We start from the raw sequence: 13,563 nt of genomic DNA, 5'->3' as shown, positions 1-13,563 counted from the left end.
AAAATGCTCCCTCTGATATAAAAATCATGTCTGCACATCTTTAAGTTTTAAAATTGTCAAAAATTTAAATGAATCTAAAGTTTGGACTTCCTATTAAAACCCTCTTTGAATTTAAACCTTGTGATGTGCACACCCATTGAGAAAATACTTTAAAAATCACTTTAAGACCATTTTACATTTTTCCCTTATGCCTCCATTCAGGTCAACCCTCCGTTGACCAAGGGACACATGTCGCTCATTGATTGGCTTAGGCTGGTACAGTTACTACCTTATCACTACACCCGGGCGCGCGCCGTCACGTGTACACCCGCTCATCGCCATGTCAGCCTGGGCGCTATGTCGCTATGGGAGTTAGCAATCGCCACGTCATTAGCGACATAGCGACAGAATGACACGTGTCAACCTTTGCCACGTGTCACTGTCGGACTCGTTCACCTCATCTGATTGCCACATCATTGCCTTGTCACTACTTGACTGCCACTTGTCCTATTTTCATTCGCTGATGCCGTCACTTCACCCTCGGGACCCACTCTGCCGGTTTTCAAGGTTTTCCAGCAGGGCGCTATGTCGCTATCGGAAAACCTTGCCATTTTCCGTTGGCAACATAGCGCCTTGCCGGAATTTTTAACTTCCCAACGACCTGGTTCCATGCTGATGTCATCGGCTTTTTGAATGTGAGTTTGTTCAAAATCTTGTCTTTGACTACTCCAGTTGGCGTCCACTCCTTTTTAGCACGACATCTGGATCAGGCTCACCATGCGGGCAACTACTCCAAGCTTCAAAAACTGGCGTGCCTTTAAGGCAATTTGCATTGTGTGGAAGTATATTTAAAGATTTAAAACTAAAGCTACCTAGTAGATGTGGGATAAAGCGGGTTCCCAGCGGCTTCTCTTTGTTCTTGCAGCTTGGTTTTATTTTGTCCTCATGTGGACTCTTTCCTCTGAACTACGGGCTCTCCTTGTAAACCTGGCGGCTCTTTCATGGTGTGAAGTGCCTCTATACACATGCGGCTTCTTTTCTACAATGTGAGTTCCCGGCTGCTTCATTTGTGTGGGGAATTTCTTTGCATTTTTTACTGCGTGATTGACTGTCTCTTTTCAGCTTGAGATCCCTTCATCTCTTAGACGTAGGCAAAGCTCCTCATTACGACATCCTTTGCTTCTTGTGCAGGCGGGTTTCATCTTTTGTCTTCAAGGGCCAGATTCAAACGTCCCCTGTAGTGACGTTTCCACATTTAACTGGTGGCCTTAAACTTCTTTGCTTGCGTGGGTGAGATCTTGGCAAACTCGTCCTTTGATTAGTGGGAACATCCTCTGCGTCTTTTCTTAATTCAGGTTCTTCCAGAGAATCGGTCATTGGCACAGCCCTAGCTCTAGTTTTCTTAAACCACTTCCTTTCTAGAAAACTCCCTAAGCGATACTTCTACCCGTGATGTACTTGAAGATGCTAATCTCTCTTTTTGAGAAGATTGGCTAATGATGCCTCCGGTTGAGACATAGTTGATGTTGCCAATCGTTCTTTCTTGATTGAATTAGATACCTTCATTGTTGCAGAGAGGTCTCCATTTGCAACCCCCATCACTTTTCTTCCAGCCACTTCCAAGTGTGCATCCCCTGGCATTTGGTTCCTCGCTACAGCATGAATGGCATTTTTTTAATTTTTTGCATATGTGTTCTTTTTGTGGACGTCCCCTGTGCCTGTGAATGGCTTTGACTGTATTGTGCTTCCCTAGCCCACGTGGGCTCTTCACCAATGCATGGGCTCTTTTGCGTGGATCTTGCCCTGTTTAGATGTACTGATCAGAGTTTCCTGTATACAATTTCAACTTCTTGTTTTGCATATGAAAATGTTTGTACAAACTCCATTGAAAAAGTCTTGGGAGTGTGACACTACAACCAAAATATGATCAAGTTTCTTCAGAGTTTCCTCGAGCTAGACACAAGCTTCAAGATCTAAATGGTTTGTAGGCTCATCCAGTAACAAAAAAGTAGGATTCATGAACAATGCACGTACCGCTAGCCTCCAGAGAAGTCTTGTGTCTTTTGCGCTTGCATTTTCTTAATGCATTAAACTTCTTATTCCATTTCTCACAGAGGTATGCATCCTCATCCCCTACTAAATCACCCTAGTCAAATGATTCAAGCGACTCCAGCAAATTCTTCTTATTCTTTACACCCACATTAATAGCTGCAAATGCTTCTTCTTTTTCACTTTTATGAGGAGATCCTCAACAGATGATTTGCTAATTGGCAAACAAAGAACTCTGATATCTATGGCATTAAAATCATCTTATGGAATCAGTCGGGCCCCAAAGTGAGTCCGGCTAAAAAGAATTTTTGTTTCCGGACAACTGAATCCTCAAATTGATCCACTGACCTTCTCAGACTGATTTGAATCAGTTTTGATCACAGATTTGATCGTTAAAAACTCATTTTATCATTTTTGCACCACTGTGAAATCTGTGTCATGAAGCTTGTTACCCGGTCTTGAAAACTAATTCAAACATTTGACAGAACTCTGAAACTCAGGATATATCATCTCTCTGACACATTCAACAGGTCTGCCTGATCTCGTCACATGACGACATCAGGGTCAAAAATATCGACCTTTGAAGTTGCTCACTTGAAATTACTTGCAATTAAACATGTCAAAAGGCTGGAAAATTGGGCAAATGGTCACATGAGGTTCTGAAAACTGGGGTACTGGTTCTTTATCATGAGAAGAATATGATTCTATGAATTGGGCTCATGACGAATCATGGGAGGAATTTGGCAAGCGTTTGAAGCTGGCTACTTGTATTTGCAGGACAGATTACATCAGTAAAATATCATTTTTTGTGAATGGAATGACTCTGGTAAAGTGTGAGGACGGATTCGTCAAGTTCTAAAAACTGGCACACTTGTAGTATTTTTAGTGGACAATATAGGGTAACAAACCATTTAGTCCTACTAATCACAGATACAAAGATATGACATCTCGAACAGGGGTTCCAATCAATCTGTAAATGCTGACACCAGTAAAAAGATAGAAATTCCATTTGGGATCGCGTTTGAAAACTGATCAAAAGGATTCGTCATAAGCTCAAACTTAAAACATAGCATGTCTCTGACCTCTAAAATGCAACACAAAAGGAATTTCAACAATTGGATCAACTGGTCAAAAGTTATAACTCGTCAAACAGGGCTTCCCAGAAATGTATGCAATGTGCATCAGCATGAAAACATTAAATGACCAACTTTGAGGGATTCAAAACCTAATCAAACGAACTCGAAACGACTTGAAATCTTAAACATAGGTTCTTAGGTATGGACACTAGACAATCTCAAAGTGGTGAATCACAAAACATTTCTGGGTGTGAGATATTCAATCGCAAACAAGGCCTCCTATCGCTGTTTGACACTAAGGTGAAAATGCAGATTTGAAATTTGCTCGAAAGGGGACTTCACAGAATGGTTCGAAACGTCAGTTTATCATCATGGAACACATAGACGCAATGAGTGGAGGGTACTAGAAGCATTAAAAACCTCTTAGGCCTCAAAGGTACAGCCGGGTACATATGCAATTATGGGCATTCATTTCTCAAAATTTCAAAATGGGACTAAATATGAAGCATGCAATTTTTCGTCCCAACAGGTAGTGACTCACATAAGGCTCCATCATCTTTTCAAGAAGATTTACAAGAGAATTATATAAGAGAGATAAGCATGACTTGCCTTGATGTTAACCATGACATTGATATGGATAATGATGGTATGGTTTCTTTTGGTGATTACAATGCATCTTCTAGTGTGACAGTTGACGTCAATAATGACACAATTTGTACACATGAAGAAAAAAATAGGACATGGGAAGATTTGCATGACCATTTGGTGGTAGCGGAAGATAAATAACTCATGTATGATGATGGATATGACTCATAAGCACCCAGAAGACCTCTTTTGGACAGTTTAAAAGAGGAAAGACAAAAATAATTTCAATTGTCTATAGCGGCCACTTCTATGATGCAAAAGTGATAATGTTTAGAGGTATAAAAGTGGAACAAGTTGTTGAAATAATTGAAGAACATCACAAAGAAATACTTTGCAACCTTGAGACACCATTTGGAGATGATTTATTTGAGACACTACCACCTTTAATCACTTGGGGAGAAAATGAGTCAGGTAAAAATTTGGCACCGTTAGATGATTCCAAAGAAAGCAAAGAGGAGGTCAAAACTCTGGTTTAGGACTACAATTGTTTACTTTTTCTCATGCGTTTGCAGCCCCTTCTCAAGTAACTAATGCAGAGGGGTCTACAAGTGTTGAGTATGTAGTTTTCAATGAATAAGTGCTTGTAAAAGCTGAGGACATGAGTGCTGATTGTTATAACAATAATGTCAAACTTCTTCATCCTCAAGATCATGCAGCCCATAGTTGTAGAGAAGATAATGTTACGATGTCACCTAATTTTGGCATTCAAGTTTTGGCAAATAGTCATGGGACATGGCTTGATGGTGCAACTAGTAAGAGGGCATACACTCTGCTTCATCGCATAGAAAATGTAAAGAAGATTCAAAACATGTGTGATGAGTTGCTTCACCACTTTGAGTATAATTTTGCTATCATTAAAGCAGTGTAGCAAACTGGTGGAGTAGTGTTCTTGAGGTTGATATAGGACCCAAACAATTGGTTTCATCATTCAGGCATGGATTGCTTGAGGGTAAGCAATCTCTGGGAAGGGAGGATTGTAATGTCTCCTTCTTGCCTAGCATGTAAATAAATAACAATGCTAGCCTATTTTTTGTTCTCCCCAAAGGCTGAAACGTTAAGTTAATCAAAGAATGGCGTGAACAATTAAATAAAGGAGCAAAAAGCTTAAGTTAATTTTTAGCTCTTAATTATAAACTTCAAGTCTCAAATGTTACTAGTGTGGTTGCCTTTGCACCAAAACATCGATATGATAATGCCTGATACAACCACCAGACTTATAGAATCCATAGAAGGCGGTTAAACCATGTTGGATACCCACATGACCTTTTTGCCAACAGTCTTCCGCTGAGCGTTCTTAAGGGTTTCAAACCTGCGACCAACTTTGATACCACTTCTTACAAGTATGGTTGCCACTGCACCAGAAGATTGATTTGTTAATGTCCGATACAACTCCTAGACTTATAGAATCCACAAGAGGAGGTTAAACCATGTCACAAATCCCAAGGGAAGTGCTGACCATTTTGTCAACAATATAAGGGGCCAACTAAAGTTATTACTGAAGTATTCCTAGGTGTTTTCCATATGGTGAACTTTTTAAGTATACGAGTGACAAACATTGTAAATTAAATGCCTAAGTTCAAAGGTGGAAAATAGGGAGGAGCTCAAATGCATTTTAGTTGGAGAAGATTTATGAAAGGATCAAAGGAGGTCCGAGGCTTATTCATTATGGTATTATGTTTGATTTTTATTTTATCTCTGCAAGTTTCTTTCCCAAGAAACCTTCCCAGGATGCAAATCCTGGAGATTCTATGATCGGATGCAACCACAAGATTTTAGTAAGTGCACAGGTTATAGAGTAGGCCGCTGCAGTGTTTGTGAAGATTGTAATTCAATCTTGATAAAAATTCAGAATGTTCAGCTTCAAAATATTAACGTATCATTTAGCCAACAATTTGTGAGGGTAAATCACAACTTGTATTAAAATTATAGTTTTCTATTAACAGTCTATCAGAAAATGTTCCCCAATGAATGCAGCTAGTTTATCATTGCGAAATGATTGATAAAGAAACAATGGGATTCATTTTAATGGTGGTGCAATCTGGTATGTAAGAGCTTTTTGTTTATATTCTTTGTAAAAATTCCTATTGCTGAGATTGGTAGTAGATGGTTAATTCTAGTGGACAATTCAAGTTTTTTAATGTAAGTGGGTTGCAAATAAAGGAAATTTCCATAATATTTGCATAAGGTTCAAGTTTCCTATAACTTGTGTGATTATTGTGATAAATCTTCAAAAATATTTTTATTTCTCATAAGAGCTGCCAGTTGGGATATTTCATAAAAATTAAAAAATATGTCATATGTTTTGTACCGGACACTTTGGATCAGATTTTTTTGCTTCAACTTACACTTTTGGCGATTTGAAGCAACTTTCTCTTCAAGGTTGAGATTGTTACATCGCTTGCTTGCATGGACAAAGAGTTTTCCCTTGTACATAAAAACAATTTTGGCAATTCTGTATCTCTTCCAAGAATCATAAATGAATGGAGTTGTTCGAGTGTCAAGCATCACCAGCTCAAAATCAAAATAGACAAGCCAAGCTTGATTTTTGCATTTTCTACGGCTGGTTTGATTCTTATTTTCAATTCTTGCATCAGCTTAAGCTGTAAGATACCTAAGTCCAGGCTGGCCTTCAAGGGTTGCACATAGGGGAGGGGTGATGATGTTGGTATGAATCATGATAATATAATACATATCATAGGAAGGATTGATGGCTTCTGATAGTCATATGATATTTAGTTTTTAGCTGTTGCTGTAATACCTTGTCTTCCATGGACAGATAATGCCTGTAGAAAAAGCCTCACAATTCATGACCTATTGGCCTGGCATGTATTTAACAAACATTTACTGTTGACTCTGTTAATGAGAATTTGATATGGTTTTTTCATCATTATTGCTTTGTATACTTTAAAGACTCAAGGATTACACTCGTATGTGTTACAGTTAATTTTGTAGCTTCAGTCAGATTGATTTGATCAAGAAACAAATTGTTTTATCAGCATATGAGGAAATCATCATATGTTAACATTACCTTTGACTATATATATATATCCGATAGGCTAGTACACTGCAGACTTCAACCGGATTGTGTAATGTCTCACTTGGTAAATTAAAAAGGTGCCAGAAAAGTTGTTAGAAAATTAAATAAGGTACTGGAAAAGTTGTCAAATCTACTTTAATATTTTATTTATGGAACTCTGTACGCTTTATGCAAGCACAGCAATACGCTAGCTTGCCTAGCCTGGAAAAGGTGGTCTAGCCGTTGCTGGGATGCATGAGCGAAGTCAAATTGCAGGCACATACATAAGTTTTGTTTATACTATATGGTGAAAAGAGTGCGCAACAAGATGTACCCTCCTCAAACTGCCACGGATTTTGCCAACATCTCCATCTATGCCATGAGCCATCTGATTCACACCGAGCCAGAATTGTTAATTGATAAATATCTAAATATATAACTATTATTGTATGTGATGAAACAACTAAATGATCTCCTAGCTGGACAGTCAATTTTTCCGAGATTCAATCTCAACTGATTTGAAAACTGTCAGTTTTGTCTGCTCAGAATAAAAAAAGTATACAGTTTTCTATGGGATTTGATATAAAAAGTTAAAAACTATTTCTGTTGCCCACACAAAATCGAGAGGATTGTTTTCTGTGAAAATTGGGAAATTTCCATGGCCAGTTTGTGCAGAGGTTTTAGACAGGCATTGAGATGCAGAGGTTCAATTCTCCATTTTCTGGATTTCCAGTTTATTGTGCAGAGCTTTGTTCACAGATGCCCTCCATTGCTGGATTTAGCTGGTCCCAAACCAAGAGTCGAATCCCCTTCACTCTTGGAGAGCTAGCTTTGGGGAAGAACAGCAGTGATCACATCATCCATGTGTGTTTGTTATGCTTTCAAATTTTGAATGCATGCTTACCAACATATTCACCACACATTTTCCATGCCACCCTTTATGCCACAATTCACATACACTCCCATGGATATCAATGCCTTGTGTCAAAGTTTCCCTTTTGTATTGACTGAGAGGACTCTTTGCAAAGGCTATGAAATCTGGCTTTATGTTTTCCACTTATATTCATTTGAAAAGTTTTTTTGAATCTTTTCAAGATCCACAGATATTTGCATTTTATCAAATCCTTTAATGGAAACTCTTTGGGAAACTGTCAAAAGATTTACACACCTCTGTCCCATTCATATACATTCTGCATACCCTATTACATAGAATTTAGAGCTTCATCACTTCTGATTGGGAAGACGTGGAAGTTTGGGGAGAATTTTCGATCTCTCTGTGATGGCATGTCGCCCGATTGCAACACTTTTTGCCCATCCACAAGACTTCGCATTTTGGTAAGGCTATCATATTGTTTTGTCGATCATCCAATCTGGCTGATATCTTCATATTATAACAGATCTTTTCCTTCCCATCGAGGGAACCTGAGGGTTCACAGGGATATTTACAATGTTTACTCCAGGACAAAACTCTCTTCGATGTATAGAAAAAAGCAACTATCAATGGTACGACTTCATGAGTTTTTCTTTTACTTAATTATCTATATACTTATGAGTTTAATTTCATTATATATCTATATATGTATTGGATTCATTGAATTATATTTATCACATTAAGAATACTAAAATTATGTTTTATTATGAAAAAAAAAGAACAAAAACCAGGAAGAGGAGAAGAAGGAGAAGAGAGAGAAAGAATAAGATTGGAGTTGTGTTCCTCAGATTAAAACTAAAGATAGAGTTAGTATTAACATTAAATTATAATTAGTGTTAGGGTTAATAGTACAATTAAAGTCAAAGTGGATTATATGAGAGTTAAAATACAATTAGAATTAGATTTTTGTTTCTAATTGATCTGATTTGTCTCTAATTGTTCCAGACATAATATTTAATATGTATATTTTACTATCGGCTTACCATTGCACCTCATTTTGGTTGCTGGTACTTATATTGCTGTAGCCTGTAGATATCGAATAATTATAAATCAAAAGTAACATTGCTGATTATTAATTTAATAATTTGTTTAAATCCTTATTCATATGATGCGCGATAATTATCGATTAGTGAAATCAATGATCATGTTTTAATAACCGATAACTTTCATAATGTATCAATGAGTAATAAGTACCCAATAACTAGTGTAAGAGGGCTCAAAGGAATTAAGTAGAAATATGTTTCCATGGCTTTGCGATAGGGATTGAGTGGCAGGTGATTCCTTGTGGGTTGAGTTACACTGGATGTAAGTGGTCCTTATTATAGGAGTCTTGCTTTTTTGGAAGTTCTAAGATGGCCATGTTTTTCTCCAGACTGCTTGTGTAAAATCATCCTTATACATAGCTTCAGAGTTGTATGCTCCATGTCAAGTTCTATGTTAAATAATTTTCTGTGCTGGAGTTACCATCACTTTTACTATATTCTTTTTGAGAATGAACATGAAATAGTTTTAGGAAGACCCAAACATTTGTCATGAGACACTTGTGATTGGAGTTTGGTCCTTTATGGTCCATTGGTTGATGTGTCACTCAATTCACTTTGTTGTAATTTTAAATTTTGATGCAGGTAGACTCAAAATTACCGTGTTTTCTATTTGCTTATTTTTTTTGTAATTATTAATTTTATAATTTTGTATATTTCCATCGCTAAATGTTTCGAATGGGAAGCATATCACAAAATGTTGTGCTCTATCATATCATACTGGCTGAGTTTTTATGTTGGCTAATGAGCTTGCAATTATATTTGCCTTAGATGCATTTAAGTATGATGATTAATTTTGGAACCCTTGCAATTGGAATTTGGTCCTTTCTGGCTCATTGGTTGATTGGTTAACGTGTCAGTTTAAACTCAGTTGGCTGTAATTTAGGATACAGGTGGACTCCATGTCTTCTATTTCAAGTTCTTGTATATGTAATTATTTATGGATAATCAATTGTATATCCATAGTAGGATTATTAATTGGGAAGAATATCACAAACTGCTGACGAGGCTCTATCTTCTCATGCTGTTTTGAGTTCTTATGTTGGTTTATTGGCTTGTAATTGTATTTGCCTATAATACATTTTCAGTTTGATGATGTAGGTCAATTATGATTTTGCCAACATACTTTGTAATATTCTTGTGGATATGCTAACTAAAATTTAATAAAGTGAAAGGGATATGTTTAATGTTTGATACTGTCTTGCTATACTTGTAGCAAATTTGTGCAGTGATTATGGATTACAAGACTATCCGCAGTCAATGCGATTCTAAAGTTTTAAATGTTTTCAAATATTGATCTGGTTGTTGCGGGCTATATTTTTCCTGGGTGTAGCCTGGACATTAAAACTCCATGAGATAGGCCTGTACGGACATAAGATTAGAGAAACTAGTTGAATTCTGAGTTTGTGTGTGGTCTACTCACAAATCTAACTGAACTTGGTATTTATTGTTTTATAATTCTGGTAAATATTTTTGTTGCATGTACAGATTCTTCGGCATGAGAGGATGATCCCTGATATAGATCGTATGCAAAGACAACTGATTATTGAGATCACAAATTTCTCTATATGGACTTTTGGGATGCAGTTTAGTGGCATGTGCTTGTCATTAGTGATCAGCAATGGTCCTCGTGCACATAGTTCCCCACTTAAGTGGAAACTGAGGGATATATGAATGAAATAGACATTTATTTAGCTGACGTATTCAAGAGAGAAGTTTACATTTTTGGAAATGTCTGACAATCAATATTTTGGGTCTGGTTTTATACAGTGAAAACAATTTCCCACCATTCATGTCAATAAAACCAAGTGGCTTATGAGCCTGTTTATCATACAAATACATCTTCCTTTTATCATATATTGGTGACTGACTTTAATAAAGTTTGTGCATATCAGTTTTCTTTTGTAATGTCACCGCTATTAGGGTTAGCTTGAGACACATAATAGTTGCATAGAATTGATAATAATTCTAACTAATATTTCATATTCTTAATAAATTGTCTAAACAAAAGTAATTAACATTCATAATGATTAACATTCATAATGAATGTTTTCCACCAAGCTATGCTTGGATCATTCCATGACATTCCCGATGAATGCCCTCCACCAAGTTATACTTGGATCATTCACCACCAAGTGCACTTGGATCATAAATGACATCCTTACAAATGTCCTCCAAACATAATTTGGATCGTATTATATCACATTCAAAATTGCCCTCCACCAAACATAGTTTGGATTGATTATAATATTTATGCGTTATAATGTATATCAACTCTGTAACGCCCCGCCAAGGGATCCAAAAGAATTAACCTAAAGTTTCACTAAGTTTGCTAAACATTTAAAAAAAAGAAAGAAAAAAAAGTAAGAATGTATAACATACACATCAAACACATAGTAGCGGAAGCAATAACATGTAATCATCAACAAACATACATCACAAGTTACACTCCTTAAGGATCCCAAGACATTGAGTCACATTTAAATTTAATTAATTCTAAGTCTAACAACTACCACATACATATGAAAGAATAATCAAAAAGTCCAATGTCCATAATATACATTTGCTCCGAATGCCTCTGGGCAAATTAATTCGGAATGCTCAATCATCCACTGTACATGTCACAGGGTATGAAAGGCTTAAAAGAATATACATATATAGAAATAAAGATACATCATCTTCAAATCAATGATACAAAGTACAGTAAAATAAATGAAATCATATACCATACATGATACATCCATCCATCATAAAAGATATAAACATCCAACATGAAATACAACTATCCATCTATCATAAAACACAACTAATCTAAGTGCGTGGTTCCTCCCAACCATCAATAACATCATTAGACCATCATGGGCCCTAGCCATCCCCCACGCGTAACATCCCAAGTCACCGAAGAGATCATCGATAGTATAGTAATAGGGACATCACTCCTAAAACATACTACATTATATGCATAAAGAAATATAACATGCAAGAATAAAGCATAAGATGATCCTCCAAAGTAGAACACATCACCTAAACATTATGAACAAGCATCCCAAGAAGCTCCAGCCATGATAGCACCAGACGGATCTCAAATGGTAAGAGTAAAAGCACTACCACCCGACCGCGTGGAACCTAAATGGTCCACTCCCACCGCGCTGAGGAGATAGTCTCAAGTCCTAAACAAGGTATCAAAACACAAAACACAAGTACTCTCTAAGTCTGGGAAATCCTAAAAGTATACTAACTCAAAGGTTCCAACATAGAAAGACATCTAGACCTAGAGGCACCACAAAGACACGTAGGAAACCTGCTATGCAAGTGGGAAAGTGTCATCGCAAAAGTCATGTAGAAGTTACCCGAGCAATCCCTTAGGAATCTCGGGTCCCTAGTGATTCCTGCGGCCACTAGTATCCTCTCATATTGACGAGGCATACTACGGAATGCAAGGTCGTAACCAAGCGTTCTCTCTACCCCATCCTAGCTTGTACTAGCACTCAAGGTATGGGAGAGAACATACAATTATCTTATTAGGTTCATTTAAGTCAGTATTTAGGTGAGATGTTTTCACTTATTAAAACAACTTACAATGGGTTACTCCAGGCAGCCTTTTAAGGCCCTGATCCCCATTGCAAGCCACTTCCCGACACTACACATAGATAACCTACCCTAGGCTCATGAAATCACAAATTAAAGAATCATAATAAAATCACCTCAGTCCTATACAAGCGACTGAAAAAAATCATAAAAGATAAGCCACAAAAAAATTACATCAGTTCTTCATGAGCAACAGATAAGCATCAAATAATAATTATATGATTACAACAGTTCTCCATCAGCAACTGAAGGCATCAATGATAAATCACAAAATCCAATGGTTCTCCAATGAGCAACCAGAAAGTATCCCAATAATAAATCACAATACTGATCAAAGACTCCAAAATGGTCAAGTCAACACATGACATCATCAAGAACATAACAAACACTTCAGTCCTCTCAGCGACCGAAAAGCAATCCAAGTATAACTAATTGAGACTCAAAAATGGTTATCAAATATAACTGATCGAGACTCAAAAATGGTTATCAAATATAATTGATCGAGACTCAAAAATGGTTATCAAATGTAACTGATCGAGACTCAAAAATGGTTATCAAATATAACTGATTGAGACTCAAAAATGGTTAAGTCAGGTATCTTATATACATACACTTCAGCTTCACACCAGGAAACTGGAAAGCAATAACAAACAGTAATCACAAACATGTCATAAAGCATATCAACACATCACCAGGGTTGGGTTTAAAAGATCGAGATCAAAACTACATAACATCACATTCACATAATCCCCGAGCCTCTGGTAACAACCTAAACTGGTCAATACTAGAACAAACCTAAACACCCCATAATACAGATAACACATAGAAATATAGAATAGTCTCACAATTTGATTTAATCTTAATAATATAATGTTAATTCAAATGTACGGGTTTTTATTCTCGTTTCCAGTGTATAATCTAGGTACTTATGATTTACAATATATCTCTTAACCTATTCTTATATTTCATTAGGATCAAGCTAAAACCCTAATTTGGTTTTAAAACAATTTTCTAAAATGATCTAAAGACAAGATACTTATCAAAATAAATAAGTAATTTATAGATTTACAATTTTCATTTAACTATATTCATCAATGGTTAATTTTAATTAAACTAATGTTTAATTAAATTAACTAATGATAATCAACTAAGTTCTTATATTACCAACTCTAGAATTATCAATTATTAATAATTAATATAATTACTAATAATTTTATTAAATAAAATAACCTTATTTTA

The 13,563-nt window shown here is 36.3% G+C and overlaps 1 long non-coding RNA gene across 2 annotated transcripts in view; it reads left to right on the top strand.

Annotated features, from left to right (window-relative positions):
* LOC149560978 (uncharacterized) overlaps positions 1-10,573 on the top strand; it is a 62,877-nt gene extending 52,304 nt beyond the window's left edge. For both annotated transcript variants that reach the window (XR_016363742.1, XR_016363743.1), the window contains exon 3: positions 10,225-10,573. This is a non-coding gene — a long non-coding RNA (uncharacterized LOC149560978). The remainder of the gene's footprint in view (positions 1-10,224) is intronic.
* The last annotated feature ends 2,990 nt before the right edge of the window (positions 10,574-13,563 follow it).

This window comes from Cupressus sempervirens, chromosome 4 (genome assembly GCF_028749045.1).
Source record: "Cupressus sempervirens isolate cs-2001-9-10 chromosome 4, ASM2874904v1, whole genome shotgun sequence".
In the NCBI taxonomy this organism is placed as follows: Eukaryota; Viridiplantae; Streptophyta; class Pinopsida; order Cupressales; family Cupressaceae; genus Cupressus; species Cupressus sempervirens.
Note: the sequence above shows the minus strand (reverse complement) of the source record. Positions and strands in the feature narration are given on the sequence as shown.